This window comes from Malurus melanocephalus, unplaced genomic scaffold (genome assembly GCF_030028575.1).
Source record: "Malurus melanocephalus ecotype Western Australia unplaced genomic scaffold, MMel_1.1 scaffold_32, whole genome shotgun sequence".
In the NCBI taxonomy this organism is placed as follows: Eukaryota; Metazoa; Chordata; class Aves; order Passeriformes; family Maluridae; genus Malurus; species Malurus melanocephalus.
Window position 1 is genome coordinate 1470907 of NW_026623264.1, and position 23797 is coordinate 1494703.

Here is a 23797-nt window from a genome sequence, read left to right on the forward strand (position 1 = left end):
AGTAAGTATCCAGATTCTGGTCAGTCTTTTCATATCAAGAGAACACTATGTACCAGGAGCAAAAGTCTGTGACAGAGGTCATATGAAAAAACAAGATGAGTAATAAGTAGTGTTTCATTCAYATTAGGTACAGTCTTCCATCACCTGAAAACTGGAAGAGCTGCCCCCCTGTTTCCTGTACAAAAAGCTATTGCCTTTTGGGATCAAAAAGTATCAGACATTTACAAATGCTTTGAAAGTTTTATATAATACATAATCACACATGCCTGTGCACACACATACACCCCCATCCTAAAGGAATTCCACGACTTCAGAAGAGCTGAAAAGATTGGGACAGTGATCAGCATCTCAATACTCCTTTCAAGAACCAACAGGAAATGATAACTAATGAAAAATTCCAAATATTATTAATAYGGGAAAAGATGTCCAGCTTTGACAACCAATGCAGTCATGGAATAAACACTTCCATCTTCGGTAGCTGCTAAAACAAACACTCTTTTACAGGCTTTGACAGAGAACAGAATTCATTTCTCYTTTACAGCTGCAGTGTTTCAAAGTCAGTTAAACATCAATGTGACAGCCTTACTTGCGAGAGCTCAGACATTYACTATATTATCTTAGCTGGACATGAGCAGAAAGCAGAGACTGTGAAGACAGAGAATGCAGCAGGGAGAGAGGGAAATCAAGATTGTTTTTCTTAAACACCTTATGAAGTGTTCATCTTAGTTTTTGCCACAGTTATTTTTCTTGTTCATTTATTCTGTATTTAAAGGCCCAGCTAATACAAACACAGTACAGATCTGAAGGCAAAAATTTCATAGGATGGTGCTTGTTTGCAAAGACACTGCTCAGTTACCAACTTCTTGCTCCGTGATAGCATCTTCCACAAATGAAACCCAGTTGACTGAGTTATTATCAATGCTTACAAATTAAACTGTTATTTGCTGCTAGTCATCACCYTACTGATTTTCTCATTAATATCTASAAGACAYGCAGTTTAGTCTCTTACACTGATTTCTGCCATTGACTTTCCTGTACAACCCCTAACTCACAAGACCATTGTGAATCTTAATGTATATTAATTTCACACAGAACAACAAGCAAGCAAAGTACTTGATAGTCAGCAGTTAGGAATATTGGCCAGAMGACAAACCAACCCTAACAATGTGCACAGGCCACTAAATTGAGTATCATGAACAAAGATTAGACACTAAATAACTGCAGTAGCCATTTGCAAATTGAGCTTCTGTGGAAACCTGGATGCTCACATGATTATGGTCCTGTCTACTTCCAGGTGTTCAATTACATTAAACAAAATTAAAAATACATCAACACATGTTCTTATTACTGGTTTCACATGAAAGSAGTTGTTGCTATTGGGAGGAAATGCTGTGATCACAAAGAGAAAAGGTCTTACAAGTTACCTACACTCAAAATGGTTTCTGAGTGACTAGTTCTTTCATGACAAATGATACCTACAACACTGAAAAAGTTTTCCATTTTGAWTTTGAACATTTTTATCACTTCTCTGTGCATGCTACAAGCTAGCTTGAAAAAAAAGAAAAATCTGTATTTCTTCCTTTATTCTTAGTGTTGTTTTGTACACAAATACTGAAGAAAAGGTACATCTGAAATACAGCTTACAMAACAGATCTACTATTAAAAAAGAAAATAGAGAGAAAACGGTAGCTAGTGAAAACAAAACACTGTCACATGAAACAGTCTGTGTAAATAATGTTATTAAGTGGTATTATTTTTTTCTTCTTTGAAAGTTGAAAATTTTGAGAAAGCCTGATGATTTGTGGTCATATCATTTGGCAAAACATGTAACCTTATATTCAGGAAATCKCCAAATCCCAGCTAATCAGAGTTTGAGCCACCTTCCACCTTCTGAAGGGTCATTTCACAGTTAAGGGAAAGACAAATCAAGATGCATTTCATCTGTCAATAATAAAACCACACTTCTTCACCCTTCACAGCATCCCCAATCTGAAGATTTCCATTTCACACTAATGCTTCGTGTTCCAGGTTTCTGTGTGGCCATTGACTGACTTCCCATACTYCCCTAAGATAGTTCAGTTAATATTTCTCCCCCTAGGAAAAACAAGAGAAGCAAACWTTCCCTACCAAAAGCTTTTTTGCCTCTGCTTCTCCAAGCCACCCTCTTCCCCAGTAGCTCAAATGAGTGACCTCAAATGAGGGAATGCTGCCCAAGCCAGACTCAGGGAATGGGCTGGCTTGCAACTCTGCCTACCACACAGGGTTTGGTATGTTTTAAACATTTATTTGTTAAAAATTAGTGTTTGGGAGGTTGCAGATGCAACAGCAGGTTGATGCCATGCTGCTCCACTCTCCTTACTGCAGCATTACTATTTTTAGTAACCAGCAAATGGGTGGCTGTAGGACCTCTCCTATCACCAGGAAACTATCMAGCTTGAAGTGGAAAAGCAGCCCAGCTCCTGCATGCTAGCAATTGTTCAGATAGAGGCTTGCAAGCCCAGCTCTGCTTGCTTCTCCTGCAACTAGCACTTCATTATATCYRTTTCAATKCAGCAGACAGKTCTTTTTTTTTTTTTCCTTTTGTAAGCAAATCTTTGATTGAAATATTGTAAAATTAACCTGCATCTTTTCTCCCTTTATAAYCTTATTGCACCATGGTAGTTACACRTGTCAGCTCTGGGAGAGCWCGGAAAAACTTYCATATCCTAAAAAATTCCCTTCCCSTACATGTRTACAAAACTGATGACTATGCTGTTTTACCCAGTATTTCCTCCCAAAATTGCAAATCCTCAGACTTCATCAAGACTTCAATTTCCATATCAATTACCGGCTTCAGAAACATGATACAAGACACTGAAATACAATTTAAAATCGACTTCAGATTGATATATATCAAACTATACCACTACAATATAGCTGCCTAAACAAAAAAAGGAACAAAAAAATTCTCAGAAGCAACAGTAAGTAAATTCTCTTAAATATGCAATTCAAACTATGTATAGACCCAGTTACTCAAATCAGAAATCTTAATTGAAATACTGGCACGTGGTATGTGACAGATTGGCAACGGAAAGTTCTGTAGGACAGGCTACACTCAGAACAGTGCTGGAGCTGAGCCCACGACTCATGTCAAAACTGATGTCAAAAAGTCTTGTGAATTTTCTCAGTATATGCAATGCACACTGCACAGCTTGTCTCCATTCAMTACTTCTCATCATTAAAAATGATGCATTATGCTAAGCTTTTCCTTGTCTTAATTTATATCCTATGACATCACCAGCTATAGATGCTTAGAAATTCTATTTAATTTGTAAGACAGTGAATAAATAATCTCCTGAGATATGACTAATTTTGTTATGTGACTTTTAAAGGTGACGTGTGGCTGAAAAAAATTGTAGCAGCAACAGGCACCAGATTTCCAACACAAAACAGTGAAAAGTAAAATGTTAGATTTTTAACTGAAATCCCCCCGCTTTTACTCCCCCAAATTCAAGTTACTAAATAATTGCCAAATACTCCCTTCATGTATGACAAAGCATAAAACACTTGAGTACTTGTATTTTAGTAATTTGCAAATTAATTTTAAATGTTTTGGCAGGATAAACTTTATATGCATAAACTTGCAACATATACAAGCTGCTTCTTTATCTACTTGTAAAAAGCAGAAGTCCTTTCAGTTCCAGTCACATGAATTTAATTTCATAATCAATTTTATTAATAATGCAAAACATTAATGCAAATCGAAGAAACACAAAATTAAAACTTCTCCATATGTAAAAAACACTGAAGATAAAACAAATAGTCAAACCCTAAGCCCAACTCCCCCACAGGTAAAGAAGACATTTTCCCCTATCCCTCAATTATAGTAATCTCCAAGCAGAAAGCTGATGGTAAGTAAAAAAAAAAAAAAAACAAAAACAAAAACCAAATCACCACCCTGCAAATTCAACCTCAAGTTAGATCTTAAAAATAAGCCCCATTCATACAATGCCTTAGTCATCAGGTCACAATCTTAATTTAAAACAACAAATTTTCCCTTTTGCTTCCATTATAAGGTGATAGCTAGCACCTCTAGTAATTTAAAGACATCCCATTTTCCTTGAGGTTAACCAGACAGCAAATCAAATAATCCCACAGAGGATTCAGAGCAGGGTTGACCCATTACTGAAGTGTTAAATTAGAATTTCAAAGAGTAACTTCATAGTCACCCTTCACAGGGATAATTTTTAATCCTTCTCCTGTGAAATGTGAAGTTAAGTCAATACTTGATGTTTTATCTCATAACAAAAGCAGACAAAAATACTGCTAACTCACAACAATCTAGGTTGATTCTTGTTTAATAAAATAGCAAAAGGCCACTGCTTCAATGTTTTAATAGGCAAGTTCTCTCTAGATTTGTTTTACAATTTCAGTATTAATTTACATTGGTAGAAAGAAGCAGGTACTTTATTTACATTTTATGAAATTGAATACATAAATATATTATTTATTTTCTCAACACAATCCACATATGCCAAWGAATCTGAATTTTGTATATGAGGGTTTACACCATTTTACAGCTAAGAACATGAGGAACTTAAGCTCTAGTGACATGTTTAGTACACTCCTGGCAAACCTGGCACTGAAGAATAAGCCCCTGGCTCTGTACTGCAAGGTCTAGCTCCATCCCTAGCTCATCCCATGTTGATACCCATGTAAATTCATTCCCATGGTTATAATTACAGAGAAATTTCATTCACGTGCAGGGGCAAATACTCCAAGTCCCCAAATTCTACAAAAGGTTCCTGTCCTGCCACCTCATGTAAATTACTTGTTGAATAAAAAAACAAAAAGAAAAGGTAACAATATGTTCAATTTTTGTAGCAGACCCTCAGCTAGCCTAAATAAATCATTTCAGCTGCCTGATCAACACAACAGCAGAAGCTCAGCACAGCAAGAGCCACAGAACCTGTCACTGGCATGGCTTAAGAGTGGTTCATATAACATGGTATCCTAAACAAATCAACAAGACAGAACGAAAAACTGATGCTACAACTAGTACAAATTACAGCATAGAAAAACACACACACAAAAACCCCACATATTTTTAATTATTATAGAGTGAAATAAAAATTCTCATGTTGTTGCAGATATGCACCCTCACAGAAAACCACACTATATTAATTTATTCTGCTACTCMAGACATTGTCTGTGTAAGAAAATACCAGTTCCCTTTTACTGACTTCCTCCCCTAGCAATGGTAAGCAAAATCAGTTAAAAACCAATAAAACACAATGTTGTCTTTACATTTGGCTAATGCAAGTGAAATATAGCAGAAGCAGGTTTGACCCAATATTGGATTTTCTGTTTTCATTTTTCCTGTACTGCCAGTTAGCTCAAACTTTCTGCAAGAAACCTTATTTCCCTTCTCAGAATCTTGTCTCTTAAAAAGTCCCTACTGCCCTGAGGAAATTCAAAGGGCAGGTTTCACAGTCATCTTTCTCAGCTTCCGCAATACAACTTGAGTAAAAATTATTTACACAAGCGTAACAGAACCAAGTACAGCTCATTTATGAAAAAAACTACCACTATGCTTATACAATAATATTCCCACAAAATTAGAACAGTAAGAACAGTCTCCAAATTATGTCAACAGCAAGACTTGTTACAGCACATKGCCCTTCCCACCATAACACCAAGTACTCCCTGGTGGGTTTAAATTTTTAAGAGTTCAATTCTACCATTGCCAGCCACTTTATTTATAGTTCACATTTTTACTTTTCAATTGCTCTGAGAAAGCTAAACATGTCTCATTTTGATCTTTTCAGATTTTCAAAAATTCATCAGTTTTACCTGATGAAATATCTCACACTGACCTTAGCAATAGAGCTGGGAAAAAAAAGAGGGCATATACAGTGGCAACCATGTGAAACTTTAATTTGTATTACCTTATATCCATTTAATTATGGCCAATGATACATCTGATACAAGGGGCAGAGCTGTGCCTATAATGAATTTTTCATTTCAGCCACTGAACAGGAAAACCACATATYTTAAAACTGTTACAAGTTGAGCAAATAGTCAATTCACCAGGAAAAAGTGCCCTTGTTTCAGATAGCTTACTTCATGTYGAAGTAGGGTAAGCTATTCAAAGCATTAAGAACATCCACAAGGGGATGTAACTGCTAAATATATCTGTGAATGTATACCTTAGCTTCCTTTGCAGTACCTTGTSGGAGAAGACAACCTTATGGGTAGCAGATAAATAAATTACATCTATAAAAGTAGGCAAGGGAAGAAACTACTGTCCTTTAGTGTAGGACATACGAAACAGGATGCTCACCTCCAATGTAAGAAAATCAGTTCTCTGACAAAGTATTTACACACCAATGGAAAAGCASAGCTATTCCAGAGGCAGCAAAGCTCTGCTCAGAAATACTGAGCAGCCCAGAGACAGCAGCCATGTCCTAAGAGGTCGGAGATGCAAAAGCAAACCTCTGCTCTGAATCAGAAGCAGCATGATTCCCTCCTCCATCTTGTTGTTCCCACATCCCAGTGTTCAGAAGGTGGAGGCATGCTGCTATCTGCCTTCCAGCCTCTCCCTGCTTTGGCAAAGATGGGTGTATCCCTGATGTCCACGCCTGCTGGTGCCTTTGCACACACAGCTCCTGCAGTCATGCCGGGTGAAGTGGGTGACACTCTCACCACAGCTGTAAAACACTGGCAACCTGCCCGTCCCCAGCTTGGCACAATGGGGAGAGGCAGGGCCACCCTGGGGAGCGAGACCAGAGGCCAGGAAGCAGGGAGCCATCTGAGCCATCAGATGTCCCTCTACCCAGGGCACAGGCTGTGCCACTGAGATGGTGGCCCTGTGGGAGCCCTCTCCTTGCACACCTGCAGCAGCTCCCACTCAGAGCTGTGCTCACAGCCACATAGGTGGCTTGCCTGTGACTTACTAACTGTTCAGGCTTGCTGTGACTCCTAGCCCTGAAATCCAAAACTTTTCATTTCAGAATTTCCTGAGTGAGCCATTACAGCATTTCTGATTAGCAGGGACTTTTCCCCCCTTCCTCAATGAAGATACTCATGAAATTCAAGCCAACTCATTAACAGCTTTAAGCTGGCCAAAAAAAAGTTTTCTGTAAGCAATTCCCCCTCAAAATACACACACACAATCAAGTCTAACTCTCTAGTAAGAGTCCCACAACCACGGATCAAGTTGYTCTGACCCAAAACATGGGACAATCCCAAAAAGTTACGAGATYGTATCAGAAGACCACAAAACAATTCTCCTGGAAGCTGGGGGCGGAAGGAAATAGCTCAGAAACCCAGTGATGAAGCAAATAAGAGAAGAGTAAGTAGGAGGCAACTTTGATAACTACTGTTACTGGAATCGAGTTCAGCAGCAGCAGGCTGTTAGGGYTTTTTTTTCCCCYCCTTTAAGAGCCCACARTACCTAAAACAGGACCAGAGCACCATATGCATGATTCCATGCCTATATTCAAAAATAAATATATACTATTGTGAAGCATATGTGCTGTATACACAGCATATTTGGCATGAACCAACTAAAGCTGAAAATTAATAGAACAAATCTATTTAACCATTTAGTTGTGTACTGTACTGTGGTGTACWGTAGGGGTGGTAGTGTGGTTGGTGTGTGACAGTGGTGGAATATCTGGTGGTATATAAAATGGCTTGGCTTGGGGTAGYTTGGGTTTGGGGTTTTTTTGGCTTCTGTAGATTTGTATTGAGTATGTTTTAAGTGTAGTAACCATAGTGTCATACAATTTGACTCACCAGTATTTGTTTCTCAAATATTTCTATGCTGATGTAGTGGGTTGACCCTGGCTGGATGCCAKGCACCCACCAAGGTCCWCTCTCACTCCTCTCTGCAAATAGACAGGTGAAATAAAATATAAYGATGGGCTTATGAGTTGAGATAAGGACTGGGAAGGRTCACTCAATAAACACCATCATGGGYAAAATAGGCTYRAATTAGAGATATTAACTGAATTTATTACTAACAAAATCAGACCAGGATAATGAGAAGTAAAATAAAACCTCCAAAACACCTTCTCACCACTCCTTCCTTCTCAGCTCTACCTTCTCCCCCATCAGGAGAGAGGGAACCAGGCTAATGGCTCATTACCCATTGTTTCTGCCACTACTYAGGGAGAGGAGTCCTGCCTTGCTCCAACATGGGGTCCCTCACACSGCAGACAGTTCTCCATKAACTTCTCCAGCTAAGTCCACCTCAGGAGCACCAGTTCTCTACAAACTGCTGCAATGTGGTTTTCTCTTCCACAGGATGCAGTCCTTGATGCACAGCCTGTTCCCCTGTGGGTCACAAGTCCTACCAGGAAACCTGCTCCAACATGGGTCTGCAGGTTCCTGCCAGGATCCTGCTCCAGCATGGGCCTCCCAYGGAGTTACAGCCTCCTCTCAGGCATCCACTGCTCCAGTGTGGGTCTCCTCCATGGGGTGCAGGTGGATCTCTGCATCCCCATGGACCTTCATGGGCTGCAGGGCACAGCTGCCTCACCATGGTCTGCACCATGGGCTGCAGAGGAATCTCAGCTCCTGTGCCTGGAGCACCTCCTCCCCCTCCTTCTGCACTGACCTTGGTGTCTGTACACTTGTCCCTCTCACATATTCCCAACCCGCTCTTCTCTACCTGCAGTGAAAACCATGCAAAACGTTTTTCTTCTTCTTAAATGTTATCTCAGAGGCATTACCACCATTTCTAATCGGCCCAGCCTTGACCAGCAGCACATCCAACTTTGATGCTGTGAGGGATTGGCTCTGGAGGACAAGCAGGAAGCTTCTGGCAGCTTCTCAAAGAATCCACCTGCTGCCAAAGCTTGGCCATGCAAACCCAACACAGCTGATCAAGAGCCTAGAACCCGGATATTGACAAAAGAGTAAGCTCATGAGGAAGGAAAGCCTAAAATCACAGTCAAGGACAAGGAATATTTTAAACATTAGCAGTCATGCATCAAACTTCACGTACCATCAGCTGCACATAAACCCTCTTCCACCACAGGACACATTCTGGAAGTTACATACTCTAACTCCAGACAGAAAAAGTTTTACATGAGTCTGTTCAGCAGGACTAAGCAATAAAAACAGTTAACCAGGATCTGTGAAGAGAAGCCAAGCAAAAAAACCACAACTGAAAACTGAAAGGCCATAAAAATTAAACCAARTGAAATTTCATATGTGTTGGCCACCTACTTTTAGAGAAATGTAGATGGTTTTATCCCATTTTAAAATACTATTAAACTGTGTCACCAAACAGTAGTTTCAAGCTCAGAACCTGAATAAAGAAATGYAGGGGATATCTCACTGTCTTAAAGCAGTAAAACAGATACCTTGAGATGGATGGACAAAGGAATCCAAGGCAAAAATGGATCTTCAGTTCTATGTRTTATTTGTAAGGATAAAGTTTTAAAGTTTAAGTGAGAACATTCAAACATAAGCTAAGAAAAACATGCTGAAAATAACGTGAATGGAAACATTTTAATTCCTCCTGACACTACTACAGCTTCCCTCAAGAAAAAACAAACTGCAATACCTACTGTAAAACTAATTCTTTTCTCAGTTCTAATTTTAAATATTCCTAGCTTGCCTATTACTGTCATTTTGAAAGATACAGAGTTTGGTGTATAGAGAATGCTGTAGTTTATTGATTTGGGATTACTGAACGAAGAAAAGTACTGTTAATGAAAAAAAGGGAAGATTCTGGGCCATAAAAACAGATGTTGGAATAGGGGAACAGAGCATATTCCTGATTTATTGCGGCCACAGCTGCAAACAGAGCTGTAGCAACACATTTACACACTGGCAAATACTATGTACGTAAGAGTGTCAGTACCCTCCTTTGGTTGTGGTGAGATGACTAGAGGGGGTTTCTGTAAAATATTTGAATAGTTAGAGCCCTGCACAATGATACTGTAATACTAACCAATATTTCCAAATCATTTTCATAATACTGAACTTCTGTGACTTATCTAGGACCTTTCATCTGAATTTTTCAGCATCCAAAGTTTGTTTTAAAAAAAACCCCTGTAACTTCTTGCCAGTCCAGTTAATATAAAAGCAAATTAATCAGAGAGAAACACATTGTACAACACTTTATATTATAATCATCTACAAATTTGCTTACCATTATAGCACATAAGTCTTCTGAGCCTAACATCCCCACATAGTGGTATCATAAAAATTCACCCACTTTAATGTACAGAAATACCATGAACCTCTAAGTATTGTACTATAATGCTGTCAAATAAACAGACTACTGGAATTCAATTTCCAGAAAGCCAAGGCAACATCTACTGGCCTTCATCTGAAATACCAGTGTATTTTCAAGCCCTGTATTTAATTAATACTATTTACTGTCAAGAGCCAAGCAGTGTAAATATTTCACTCTTCCCAATTCAGGAACTAAAGGCAGGCCCAGAGGAAAATCTGCCCAAGTAAATGCATCTCATATTCTTTGATGATGCAACTGCTCGGTTGTCCTGTTCTTGACCCCTCTAGAATTCCTAAGCTCCAATACTGGTGATACAATGTCATCAATCTATATATAAAATATACATTGATTTTCCACAGATGATAATGGCAGCTATTTCTTCTGCTAATGCTAATATAGTATAACTTTGTCCATATAAAAAGATTCCTATCAAGGTAAGAAATGAAAAATCTTAGCAAAGTCCATTACAAAGTCAAAACCAATACTTAAGAAGTGAATAAAATCAAGTTAGTAATCCCATTTCCTAAATATTTTTTATTTCACTGAAACCACAATGTTAAAAATAATCTTCCAGGATACACAAAAGGATATACATACAAAAGCCAAGCTTCAATCAATTGAATGAGCATTTTCAACAGTCCTAGATATATATGAAGTTTGGTTCCATCAATGCAGTAAAAAGTTCACTGACAGAGCACTCCATTTAAATCCATTTACAGTAGTTAATGAGTTTTACATATATAAGAATAGTTTAATCCAGCTTTACAATGAATTTGAACATTGTGGCCTCAAAACTATGAAAGCACTTTAAAAGTACTTTCATTACTAACAAATCCAGTTCTGCTAGCTGCAAGCATAAGATTTCTCTCTRCAGTACTCCAAATTTTCATAAATTTTAGAAGAAAGAAATGCAATATATTACATTTGTTTAAATTTCAACTTTTCCACAAAATAACGTTCTTCATAAACTCACAGTTCCAATTTCAGGAGAAAAAACATCTTCACACAGCAATTGTATAAATCTCAATAGAYGCTCATTTCCTAATACTTCAGTTCTCACTGTACCACCCACACAGAACTTCACTCTCAGATTAGGAGTATCATTTTGGCGCTGATTACATTAAATTCACTATAATCAAGCATCCACTTTTACAAGCATCTTCACAGGCAATTCAGGTTAACTAATGTCACTAGTGAACAGCAGTGACTGAACACAAAATAATCTTAGCACATTTCATGCACAACACAACTCCCCAGTTTTGAGGTCTAGCAATGGAAACATATTCCCTCTATTTATTGCAAACCAATTCAATGTAGATTAAGTATCCCTCACAGAGAAGACCAGATTAATAAAAGATTACATGYGCCTATATTTTATTTCAGAAGCACAGTTTCTGAGGGAATTAGGGTGCTCTGAACTGACTCCAGAGTTCTAGGTAAGCACCACTGCAGCCCTGTTTTGCAAGCTCATAGAAGTGAGTTCTGCCTTATTCAGGTTTGATACTTGGAATCTATTCTAAGTTCCTCATTTACATCTTTAAACTAACACCCAAGGTCCTCAAAAATTGTTTCAATACAAGGCCCTTCTATTTTCTGTACTGCACTTAATCTTCTGACAGCATTCCCTTTACACACATGTATTAGGAGAACACACAAAAATGAGACATCTGTCAGAATTTTCTGTATCTACTACAGCTGTAAACAACAAGCACTATAAATCAGAATGAATAGACACACAAATATTTTCTATCACACTTGACATTAACTACAACACAAATGCCAATGAAATCACTACAAAGTAAGATGGAAACAGACTCTCCAGATCAAGAGTGACAGAAAACTGAGATTTCTCTAATCTATGTTTTTTTTGCTGAGAAACACTTCTTATAAAGTAAACCACTTCAAGAAAAAAGAAGAGAGAGGTATAAAAAAAATGTTTCCTGACTGGTAACTTTTAGACTAGGAATCAAAGCAGATTTGTTATTTGTTTTGGGTTTTTGTAAGTCTAAACTTATCACCACTCTAATTGCATCCCTTTTTTTGTTAGCACASAGCAGCTGCTTCCACTACCTCAACTAACATGAAAAATAGACCAAATAAGTTTTAAGTAGCAGTTTCACTTTCCAAAAAACTTGATACAGCGGCAGACAAGCTGAATGTGCACAATTTCAGTCACAGTCATGGTAAAATCTCACAACATCTGGTACAGTCAAACCCAACATCTATTATTCCACAAGCAACACTAGTCAAAAGCCAAGACCAGGATTTCTAGAATGAAACTCCAACTGATGTGTCCTTCTAACATGAATATAATTTCACATGGGTGTACTGGTTAAAATAAACAGCTATAACTCTTTCATCTTGCAAGAGAGAAGGTGAACATGCAAGTGTGTCAAACAATAGGACTGAAATTCTGGACATTCAAAAATCAATAAAAGAAATTCAAATGATGCAATGGATCCAAAATTTTAAACTACACCTTGGACTACAGAACCTACTGTTGCTGAACTAACACAGGAACACAGAGATAACCACACATTTTATAGCCAAAGGATATTATGAGCAAAAACTACCTCTCTACTTCATCCTTGCTGTACAAATCCTGTCATGACACCCATTTTTTACAGTGGTTCATTCCTCACTGTCATCACCATAGACTTCATATACAAATATTTACTCCTATTTGCTCTTATTAAAGGTTTTGAATTTCCTAAACACAGCAACTGTGTTTTGGTCAGCATCTGCAAAGTTATCAGATTATTTTCCATCACTGTAACAACCAAATCTRTAGTTTTGGTGCAGAATGTAGCAACATTAAGGAAAAGATAAGGTTTTCTTCCTCCACATTAATTAAGGGAAAAAACCAAGCTATTATATGGAAATTGCTTTTAATTTTAATATGTCCCTATCCATTCGTTTTTTTTAATTGAAAATTAGAATTGAGACAACTGAAAACAAACATATGATCAACTTGACAACAAAATTTCATGTTCTCTAAAGAGAATTTTGACAGTGACATTCTTCTCTTTATTACACATACCTAACTCTTTCTGAGTGCTATTCACTAGGAAAAAAATATTTTAGAGTCTTGGTATACTTTTTAAACAATTTGCTTAAATTATTACAAATGCAGATCATTATTGAGAAGACTTGCACAAGCACATTATGATTACGTAGTCCAGATAAGCAGTATAAATAAATAATAATTAATATAGTGTAAGTAACAGGTGTAAATAAGTAATAACATCTCTGTGGCTAAGCATTTTCAAGTTAATATAAAACAAAAATTATTAACCATTATTATAAACTTCATTAATGGAATGGACTATGAAGTGTTTTATCTGAACTGACAAGGGAAAAGACAGAAAAAAGCACTGGAAAACTGCTTAACCTGTTTTCATTCACTGATGGTAGAGAAATAAGTTTAAAGAAAAGCATTGTTGGTTTGCAAAAACTGCTGAACATAATTAACAAAAGAGGAAACGATACTTGATGTGGACACACATAATTTTACCCATATTTGGTTGGCATTTTATAAACAGTCCCCCAAACAACTAAAAACCCTTTCAGCAGGCTCATTTCCCACCTCTATATTTAGTTGTACAAGCCTCAAAAATACATATTTCTGACCTTAATAAGTCACTCTATGTGTTAAAAGACAACATTTATTCATGAGTACACTGAAAAGGCTCTCACATAAAATCTCAAATGCATATTTGTTGTAAAAGATTTATACAGAGTGAGTATACTGATATATCAAACATACCTAAAATAAAACCACAGCATTYATATTCTACTTTCTTCCACTGCACTACCAAACTATTATTAGTCTGCATTTAAACAATCCGCAGGGGTCTCTTTTTCTAATTCTCAGTGGTATTATCCCTTCTTGAGAGCAGAGTTAAACAGGCACAGCACTGCCTGATGGAGTCATCAGACAGTAATTCTTGAGCAACAAGCAGTTTAAGTCATCAGTGTCATTATACCAATTTCAACCCTCAATTTAAGTAATTTATTAGTGCACAGAGTTGGATGGGAAAGCTTGTATTATTTCATATTCAACCTTTGCCATAAGACAGACCATAATCAGCACATCTGAAAAATGTCAATTCCTTAGTTACAGTATCAACTAATGAGAAACACTGAGGGGAYCAACATGTGATATTCTTTCTCAGCACAAAGTCCCATTCCTGGTCCTGGCACCAAAGTAAGGGCCCTTTGCTTCCATAACCAGTCTGGGCATTATATTTCAAAGTTTCTAAAATGTCACTATTTCCCCTCAATGTACAGTACCACACATTACTTAAAACAAAGGCTTGTCCTGCTGTATCCACACAATCAATTTAAAACATCTCACATCAAACTCCCCAGTGAAGAAGATAAAACTGTAACACAATCCAATTAAATGCAATAGGATATAGACAACTCACCAAGACTCAGCGATGCAGACAATGATTTCTAGGGGCTGTGTGTGCAGGGGGCCTCGCTACTCAGATACATCTCAAGCACACTAGGAACAAATTTGAAAGAAAAATATTAGTCTTTTTTTTTTGGAGACAGGCATAGAAAAACAAAAATATGATGTAAAGCACATTGCCGTTTTAAGCATAACACGACGAGGGAAACACAAACTTTGCAGAGYATTATCTGCTTTTCCAGACATAACTTCAACCCCCTTCCAGTTGCACAATCACTCCAGGCACACAACTTCCTTTCTACCTGCTGCCTACTGCAAATTCACAGTGATAGCAACTAAAATGTTTACATTAACTTACACAGTACACAGCCTCTATTTTCACTAAAGAATCTGTGAGAACTCTGAAAGCGGTTGGTTCCTTTTTTGGTTGACTGCTTGATTTGATAGCACATTAGTTTCAAATCTCTAAAAAGGAGAAACTGGTGTTCTTTCAACCATTATTGTAAGCTGCATGTAGAGAAGCATGTTTCTGCCCTCAGCCTCCACTTAAGACACTCCAGACCCAAGTGACAAGCATCAGTGAACAGAAAGCTGTTCACCAGTATGGAGTCTCATGAAGTAGTGAAGAGTCCCACAGAACRGAGGTCATACATTGCACAGCAAAACAATTTCTTCAAGGGAGGAGGAGTGTGCTACTGCCCACATAAATATTACACCTACATTTCTGTTTGTAGGTCAAATAGCACTTTCATGTCAAATGTACCCAAGCAAAYTACTAAAGAAGAGTTTTCTGCTTTCTTATTCTGACAAACAAAAAGGCAACATAAAATAAAGGAGAACACAAATAAAATGAAAGGTACACTACAAGTCATCAATAGAAAAAAAAAGCACACACTAATTATGCCTCAAGAGAAATGGAATTTAGAATTAATTTCATTCCTTGTCATTTCTGCCATCTTACAGAAACCTTCTTCAAACAAACTCTGCATAACTCGTTCTTTCAGTCACAGACAGGATACCAGTACAGTAACAGACTATTCAGAGGCACCACTTAACAAAGAAGTATTCTTATATAAAATATACACACAGAAGAGAAGACTACATTATTTCCCCAGGAACATACAAAAAGCACACGAGCTCTATGGATCACAGAGTCACAGCTTTGAGTTGGTCCTTACTGACAGAAAAAAAAAAAAAACTTGTCTTGGAACAAAATTTTAAGCAAGCCACATCTTTTGGCAGTTCAGAGAGACACCCAAGAGAAGTCGCTGTCTCACCAGCAGATGGGGGCTGCAGCCCAAGCCCACAGTGGGGASACCTCTCCACTGAGGAGCAGTAAACATGATACTGCCTGTGCAAACAGAGGCATTTCTCACTCATCTCCTGTCTTTTACCTGCTGTGCACCAGTGAATGAGTACTTACTACCATTTTGTTCCTTGACAACTAATGTGGCTGTTTACTTTTATTTTCCTGCTGTTTTTTCCTATCTTTGCATCCCAACTCCTTGTCTCTGTGGCCTCCAATACAGTAGCTCAAGGAGTCTGTACACAATTAGTGTAGCTCCTGACCATTCCCGTAGTGTCCAAAAGGTCCCAGCTTTGCTGATTTTCATTTGTTGTATTCACAAAATGCTTCACAGTAATACTGTCTGCAAACAAACACAAGGCATTATAGCTTCAYAGTAGAGGAACCACCTTTAAAACACAAAAACATGACTAACAAGWTCTTTCTTCCCAAATAAAACTCCTGAATTATACAGCAACGAGTGACAGGCTCACATACCTGATTAGCTGTATGATCCAGTATATTTCTGATATATTTCTCTAACTAAACTAGATTGTCAGTGAAGAAAAGTGACAAATGTGAAGYTATGGACCACAAAATTACCTGCTAGTCTTCTGCCTTACCTTCTCAAGCCCACTCTGGAGGCTGAAGTAAAAGCAAGCCAACTACTATCCATGGCCATTCAAATTTACACCCAATCCCACAAGAATCAGGATGCTCTTGGGATGACCCTCGGAACTCAAGGGAAACTACTCTTGCATGAAGCCAATGATGTAACTGTTAATGGTGGTGCACAAATGCCCACACGAGAGCGGGTCTCTGCCTCAAAATAGACAAATTATCAACATTAGCTACAATATAAAAATGGAGTACCTCACAGCTACACTTGCCATTTTCCAACACCACCATTCAATCCTCCACCTCACAATGAGTAAAAGAAAACGGTTCTAAAGGTCAAAAAAGCCCAACTAAAAACAATTGATAGGGAACAGGAGAACATGCTGTCCTCTGACTTCAGAGCACTTTACATCTTTATTTTCCATTCATGCACAGTCACTTCTTCCTTTTCTGGTCTTTGTTCCAGGTACCTAAGATGCATTTACTTCCTTGGTCCATAAAACCTTTGCAGTGAACATAAGATAAAACATCACCACTATAAACCTAATTTAAACTAAAAGGGAGTGAAAACTGCCATTTTCAGACATACTTGGAAGAGATCATCCACAGCATGCAAGCTTATCAAGCATGAACATGGTGAGCTTACTGAGGCTTTTGTCATCTACATCCMGTGTTCAGGTTCCATCACTCTTAAACTAAGAAGAAAAGGAGCCACAAATGATCGCATCATTGTGCAGTGATCACTAACCTCACACAGAACTCCAGCAAGAAAATATTTTGAGGCCTCATTAAAAATTCAGTATCTTTGTTTCAAAGTAATGCTTAAAAAAACCTAGCAAAACAAGCAAAAGTATGTTTGCACTGCAAAAGCCAACAAACATTGGCAAGCAATTAAAATAAAAAACCTTTAAACTATACTATTATAGCTACATTTTATAGCCTGTAAAGTATCAACAAGTTGATTTTTTTCAGCCAAGATGACAACTCTTCTGGACACATTTAAAGAAAACTTAAATTTGGAGACCAAGGTATAAATCTGAGTGCGGTTAGCAAGTGAAATTAGTTGACAATAATCACATGTATTTCTCAGAATATGTAAGCAGTYGGTCAGCAAGTCCTGACAATAATTTTGAAATACTAAGGAGTAAGGACTGAAGAGCTGCTCTGTGAACTCAAAAGCATGGTGTAAGCAGAATGAAGAAAAGCAATCTCCACTGCAGCCTAGATGATACCTGAACTCTCAGATGCACAGATATTAAAACTTATGACCTTGGGTTTTCCTGGAGTTTGGGYTGCTTTGGGCTTTCTTAGTTTTTTATTAATTTGTAATTCCATCACAAAGGCACATGATGAATTTGCAAGTTCATAAAAATACCTGTAATAAAAGTGTATACACTATATAGTATACACTATCAAATTTATTCATAGGCAGACTTTCTTCTATTCTCAAGAAGTTGGGTTTTTTTAAATGCAGTTTAGTATCTCCTACATAATCCATGAGGTACAAATAGGTGACAAACTGCATTGTTTTTAATTGGAGTGATTTTCTTCAAAATCCATGGGCAAGGCTCATTAGAGATCAATAGTGACAGCAATGAAAAACTAAATCTGTTCACACACAGATGAATTACAGCATAGGCAGAGAAAGAGTAAAATTCCATAATAATTCTGACCTAACAAGCAAAATGTTCTTCCATTTTCCATGCCCATTCTTCAATTCCAGGCTTCTCCACCAAGGCAGCCAATAAAGCAGCCAATTGTGATATGCTCACTATAAATCCTACCCAAGAGCAACAATATGTCTTACATAGCTCACTAAAAAAGCATCAAAATAGCAACTCTCAGTCAACACTACAGCAGATATATGTTCTCACTATGTCCCCTCATAGAAGCTGATGTGATCCATACTACCTAAGATTTATGGATAAATCAACACATTCGGTAGACATTTCAATTAATTTGTCGCCTATACTCTCTGCCTTTTCATTAATCCATTAAAAGTTTCCATGTAATGTGGACTATTCTAGCAAAACACARGTTTTCCTTTTCAAACAGCATATAACTTCTTGAAGTTTAAAAACAAAGAGAAAAATGTAAATAGGATTTATGGAAGGCATTGCATATTAGCTGCACAAAGCAAATGCACATTCCAAAGAAGCTTCTGAATATCTAAGTAATGGGAGCACACTCACAGAAAGAGTGAGATTTACTATCAGTTGTAACTGCTAAAATGAGAGCAAAGGAAAAATAATATCTGTCAGTAACTGTATTAATGGGAGATTGTTATGGAAGCCATTTAAGGAAATGCAAGGCTTGGAATAGCATAATGATGCAGCTGCAGAAGAAAAAAAAATGTTCATATTGTTAATATGTTGCGGTATAGCTTCAGACATTTAAATTAATGAACTAATTTCAAACTTCAAGATGTCAAGCACTCCAATGATGATACATTTTCCATAGGAATTGTTTCCATTATATATCCATAAAATTCTTAAATAAAATTTCCATTAGTCTTTCATTTGAATAACATGCAATTTCCACAGAAAAAGATTGAAAAATCATAAACAGTTACAAAACGCAGTGCAGCAAATCTAMCACATTCAAGATCTATTTTTCAAACTATTCATCAACTGAAAATAATTGTATAAAATCAGCAAAAGTATTCCAGATGGTCAGGAGAGAAAAAGCTGTTCTAGGTAATAGGTAAATACAGGACTGAATGAAAGAAAATTAATTTCTTCCACTCATTTTTCCATCATATAAATGCTATTTCTGAATACTCACGACACTGACAAAACGGCTTTGTCTTAAAACTGTTTAAAAAATTCCCTGGGTTGTCTTTTTTTTTTTTTTTCTAATTCTGTACCCTAAATTGATTAAACTATACAACCTGTCATTTTTCATGTCAGATTTCTACTTGGTATGTTTTGAAAAGGCTAAGCTACTGAATCATTAAAAATAGGGAGTGTTTGCATAATGTAAATACTGCTGAGAAACTACTAACTTTAGAGCTGGTAAGACGCCTTCATAAAACGTAACCACTGATGTAATATTATAAATTATTCTTACTCTTCATAGTTGCCGTTTCACCAATATATATGACTGTTTAAAATGCTATTCCGACACAGAGCAGGAGTTCTGGCAACTGTATTTATTCCCTGAAATCATAAAATATTACCAAAATATTATYTATAATAAAGACATTAAATATATGTTATCTAAGCCCCATTATTCTGATGGGTAAAAGCCATACAGAAGAATACTTCTGTAAGGTTTAAATTCCCAAGAGAAGAAGAGCTCAGATCCTGTCTGCAAGCACACAATGGAATCACAGCTGACGATGCACATCTTTTTCTGGATGTCTCCATATGCTCAGGAGGGCTTTTTCCCCTCCTCTCCCTCCCTGTTCCTCCCTCTCCGCCTCCCTTGCTCCCAGCATTACATTGAAGAATTTGTCATTATCTGCWGCCAGAAGTATAAGAATGTTTTAACAACTAACAAAAATAAAGCAGTGCAGTGAACTTCACCTCATTTAAAAATAAAAATAGGGGATCCTGCCAGAGTAGCCGTCTGTAACTAAGTTAACTAACAGCAGAAAATGGGTGGATGAATGGATGCTGTTATATGCCTGCTATAAAGTAATTATCAATATTACTCTGTTCTTAGTTTAAAATGCTGTGTCACACAGCAGAGTATATACAGTAACAACACATTTAACCTCTGACCTCTAAAGCCAAACATAGACATAAATGAATATTGAGCATTTTAATGCCTMTAAGAATACTGAAGAAATGTGTGGAATTTGTTAAATACACTTACTTGCGTGCAAACTGCATTGTTTAGAGAGGCCAGCCACAGCAAATGTACAAAGAACTGAACGTGGCAAGAACAGTTTTAGTTCAGTGTTCCCTTTCTCCAGTGCACAATCTATTAGTGCTCGGCARACAAAGAGAGTTACGTTTATATTTAAATTTGGTAGCAGTCTTTGGTTCGTCTTTTTCTTTCAAATAAACTGACAGCATCCTCGAGGCTTAGACCTCTTAAGCCCCTGCAATTCTGGTGTCAGGTGCTAGAGAAACTCCAGCTGAGCGCAGAAGCCCAGATTTTGCCAATGAGACAGTGACATCAGCAACAAAGGCAAGGAGCAGAAGACAGTGGGCATTGTAGCAGCAGCTGGCTTGCTCACTGACTTTGTTCTTCCTGCTGCAAAATCTGGGCTCCCTGCAGATGGGCTAGCTCTTACTGGTTTTTTTGAAGAGGAAAAGTTGGGAATGCCAACACTACAAATGGCTTACATGCCTCTTTCAGCAGAGGCTTTTGGCCTCCTAATGAGCAAGCTACACCCTAAATTATTATAAAAATATACACATTATTCTTAAGTAATTAATTTTTAGTTCAGAGTCTCAGTTTAATGCAATACACGACACTATATGTGAAAAAATGCCTCATATTTTCTAATGTTTCCACTAGAAAAAAAMCTTCATTTTCTCTCTCAAATTACACAATTCCAGTTTAAAAACTTAAACTGATTCCAAAAGTACCATTGTTGATGGCAATAAACCATTCCTTCCTCAAACATCTTGAGTTTCAAATTTAGCACAGGCACCACCAGRACACACAATGAGGAATTTACACACTTAGTAAAGAAGCGCCTTCAGACACTGTAGTGATATTGAAGAACCATATCGCACATGGATTCTCTCCCTAGTAAGACCACAAGCCTGAGAAAATACTAAGTTGAGAAATCTTCAGGTTTTATGTGAAATAAAATAGTACAGTGATTAAAAAGATGAGGTGATTGCAGCACTTATTACATAATGCCCAGCTAGATAAAAATATATTAAAAAAAAAATGTGATTCTGTAGCAAATCTTCAAAATATTGCATGATGTCAAAAAGATCAACCTTCCTTCTGTAAGTTGTTCTCAGTATTTTTAAAGGTTCAGTCCATTACAAATATTTTCTTYCTGACTGTAGATAACCAAGACTTCCCATGAATATTAAGCCTCTCAGAGCACTTCTCAAACATAGGGATTAACCATTTGAGGGAAATTTATAACTTTATCTGGTATGACACAACAGACCCAATTTCTACGTCCAGTCCCCAAGGAGCTGTTACCACAAATGCCAAAATAAGGGATACAAATGAGTGTCCATATGTGCTTGCATATACATTTGTACGTGCAAATATCCACAAGCCTAGTATATCCTATTTGTGACACCATTGCTGACGTCAGCAAACGTTCTAGAAAAAAGTAGGAGGCACAGTACCTACACCAAGTGSGATAAAACAACCGGTTTCCATTCACACTAAGCTGTGTGTAAGCAAACAAGATGCCTGCTTTGGGGAGCAATAGTTTCAGTATGACAAAATGATGTACAACATTGTCATTTCTCAGGGAGCATCCAACACAGTGGACCAGCAGCTCCCTCCCTTTGGGCACTGCCAGAGGATTCCCCCATGAGAGGAGCCCACCAGGTGGCCCAACACTGCCATTGGGTTATAAGGAGCCAAGAAATTAACTGACGAGTTGTTTTTATACTTCAGTACATAAAAAAACCCCAAAGGGATAAAATCCAAATGACTGCCTTCAGCCACAATGGCAGAACAACGAAAAAGATGTTTTAAATACAAAGACCGGCAGTCTTAAATGCTTTCTTATTTACAGTGGCAATACAGCTCTGCTGTAACTGCCATAGCCAGGCACTATACGCTTGGCTSAAATTATACTTAAACATTATGAGTTGAGTTCTAAAGCCTATTCACCTGCTTCTTACTACTCTGAGAAAAAAAAAAAGGAAACAAACATAAAAACAATTGATTATTATCGAACAAGTAGGCTATTCTCCTTTCGCAAGGAGACTCTCCCTGCTAAATTACAAGTATATTTATACAGTGTCCCACATACACACACTTCAGACCGAAGTATAAACGCTAACTCATAATAAGTATATATCATGATATAGAGAGATGTGATTTCCCGGTGACTACCAGCAATCTCCTTTTTTTTTTTTTCTTTTTCCTTTACATCCCTCCCCCCCATCTTTTTCTGCCAGGCTCTTGGGCAGGCTTCCCACAGACAAACTACACGGCCTGAATGCTCCTCTCCGGCAAGAGCAGCGCGCGGTCCCTGTGCTGGGGGAAACGCTCAGGCCCACGCGGCGGCAAAGGAGCGAGGGGCAGCGAGGAAGGAGAGGGACACGGCTCCGGTTACAGCTCGCCCCGCAGCCTCCGGGCCGCGCGGTGCCCGCGGCGGCGCACACACCGCCCCCCGCGGAGGCGGGGAGGGGCCGCGCACCCGCCCTCCGCGGAGGCGGCGGGCACCTCCGCGCCCCTCCCCCGCGCCCCACGCGCGGAGCTCCGCTCGCCGCGGAGCGCCCCGCCTGCAGCCGCCGCCCGCTGCGGGAAGCGGGAGCGAGCGGAGCGGCACCCGCCCAGGGACCCCGGCCCCGCGCCCGGCCGGCTGCTCTCCTCTCTCCCCTCCTCCTGCCGCCGCTCCCCGCCCCGCACACACACGCAGACACACGGCACTGCGGCGGCCGGGCCCCCACCCCTCCCCGGGCCGCGGGGAGGCGGCGGCCGGGCGCCCCGGGCTGTGCTCGCACGCAGCTGCGACGCCCCGCCGCCCGCCCCCGCGGCTCGGCCCGGCCCGGCCCGGCGCTGCGCGGCGCGCACGGGCAAGCACAGCCCCCGCGCACAAAGTTAGAGAAGTTGCCCGCTTCGCCCCCTCCTTCCCCTCGCGTCCCCTGAGGGCGCGGAGCGGCTGTGAGGCGCCCTGCGCAGGGGGAAGGGAAGGGGAGAGGACGCCGGGCGCCGCGGTCCCTGCCCGGCGCGGAAAGGGGGGCGGCCGGCTCGGCCCCGCGGACGGAGCGCGGAGCGGCCCGCGCCGCTGCGCAGAGTCGTTGTCAGCCGCGGAAGAGGAGGCGGCGTGCGCCGCTCTGCTCCCCAAATCACCCCTTTTGTCATCGGGGAGAGACCTTCCCTCAAGTTTCGCTATCGCTGCGTGGTGGGGRTGAGGGGGGAAGTCCTGAACAATCCTTTCAAAATCGCACCCCGCTGCCCGATCCTGCCCCGGCCCGGCCAGGGCAGTCCCTGACCCCCAGATCAGCCCCTYGCCTTCCCGGTTCCTCGCACTTTCTCCCCCAGCCAGGGGCGCGGAGAGGCGGCACCCGACCTCCGCCTGGCCTGGGAGCAGGAAACCGGCCCCTTCGGCCCGGCAGGGTGGGGTGCCCGATCCCCCCCC

The 23797-nt window shown here is 39.4% G+C and overlaps 1 protein-coding gene across 2 annotated transcripts in view; it reads right to left on the reverse strand.

Moving 5' to 3' along the window:
- NCOA2 (nuclear receptor coactivator 2) overlaps window positions 1–15430 on the reverse strand; it is a 175266-nt gene extending 159836 nt beyond the window's left edge. For both annotated transcript variants that reach the window (XM_057363919.1, XM_057363921.1), the window contains exon 1: window positions 14665–15430. The gene's annotated coding sequence lies outside the window, so the exon portion shown is untranslated. The remainder of the gene's footprint in view (window positions 1–14664) is intronic.
- Window positions 15431–23797: the final 8367 nt, after the last annotated feature.